The sequence below is a fragment of the Triticum aestivum genome, chromosome 5D, assembly GCF_018294505.1.
Source record: "Triticum aestivum cultivar Chinese Spring chromosome 5D, IWGSC CS RefSeq v2.1, whole genome shotgun sequence".
NCBI lineage: Eukaryota > Viridiplantae > Streptophyta > Magnoliopsida > Poales > Poaceae > Triticum > Triticum aestivum.
Window position 1 is genome coordinate 71,430,335 of NC_057808.1, and position 1,211 is coordinate 71,431,545.

Consider the following 1,211-nt stretch of genomic DNA (forward strand, 5'->3'; position numbering starts at 1 on the left):
GGGGGGGGGAGTAAGTAGTATATATAGGGCATTATCCATTATTAGGCAACGGTTGTAATGGTAGTAAGAATGACAATCATCTTGGCAGTGGACCTGGGAGTGGCAAGCATAAGGGACGAAGGCGGGGGTAACATGTCGGATGCGATCATACCAGCACTAAAGCACCGAATCCCATCAGAACTCAGAAGTTAAGCGTGCTTGGGCGAGAGTAGTACTAGGATGGGTGACCTCCTGGAAAATCCTCGTGTTGCATTCCCTTTTTAATTATTTTTTGCGCCTCCTGACAAACATATCGCATGTGCGCGATATATATTAAGCCCGTTATATTATTTTTGACATTTGCGATATGTTTTAGCTCGCTGCTCATTGGTCACGCGTCTAGAGGCGGCTTTGTGGCGCGAGGAGCGCGTTCTGAATGGGGTAAAAAAATACGTGTTGCTGCGGTATAGAGGGAGGGGTGGAAACCGTGGTAAACTCGTCTCCGTGTTTGAGGGGGGGGGAGTAAGTAGTATATATAGGGCATTATCCATTATTAGGCAACGGTTGTAATGGTAGTAAGAATGACAATCATCTTTGCAGTGGACCTGGGAGTGGAAAGCATAAGGGACGAAGGCGGGGGTAACATGTCGGATGCGATCATACCAGCACTAAAGCACCGGATCCCATCAGAACTCCGAAGTTAAGCGTGCTTGGGCGAGAGTAGTACTAGGATGGGTGACCTCCTGGAAAATCCTCGTGTTGCATTCCCTTTTTAATTATTTTTTGCGCCTCGTGACAAACATATCGGATGTGCGCGATATATATTAACCCCGTTATATTATTTTTGACATTTGCGATATGTTTTAGCTCGCTGCTCATTGGTCACGCGTCTAGAGGCGGCTTTGTGGCGCGAGGAGCGCGTTCTGAAAGGGGTAAAAAAATACGTGTTGCTGCGGTATAGAGGGAGGGGTGGAAACCGTGGTAAACTCGTCTCCGTGTTTGAGGGGGGGGAGTAAGTAGTATATATAGGGCATTATCCTTTATTAGGCAACGGTTGTAATGGTAGTAAGAATGACAATCATCTTTGCAGTGGACCTGGGAGTGGCAAGCATAAGGGACGAAGGCGGGGGTAACATGTCGGATGCGATCATACCAGCACTAAAGCACCGGATCCCATCAGAACTCCGAGGGTGGGGTGGAAACCGTGGTAAACTCGTCTCCGTGTTTGAAGG

At 48.0% G+C, this 1,211-nt stretch overlaps 2 non-coding genes across 2 annotated transcripts; both read left to right on the plus strand.

Annotated features, from left to right (window-relative positions):
- The first annotated feature begins 137 nt into the window (after positions 1-137).
- LOC123126713 (5S ribosomal RNA) lies at positions 138-256 on the plus strand. The gene has a single exon (XR_006461938.1). It is a non-coding gene; the product is annotated as a 5S ribosomal RNA (ribosomal RNA).
- A 372-nt stretch (positions 257-628) lies between these two features.
- On the plus strand, positions 629-747 carry LOC123126533 (5S ribosomal RNA). The gene has a single exon (XR_006461770.1). It is a non-coding gene; the product is annotated as a 5S ribosomal RNA (ribosomal RNA).
- Positions 748-1,211: the final 464 nt, after the last annotated feature.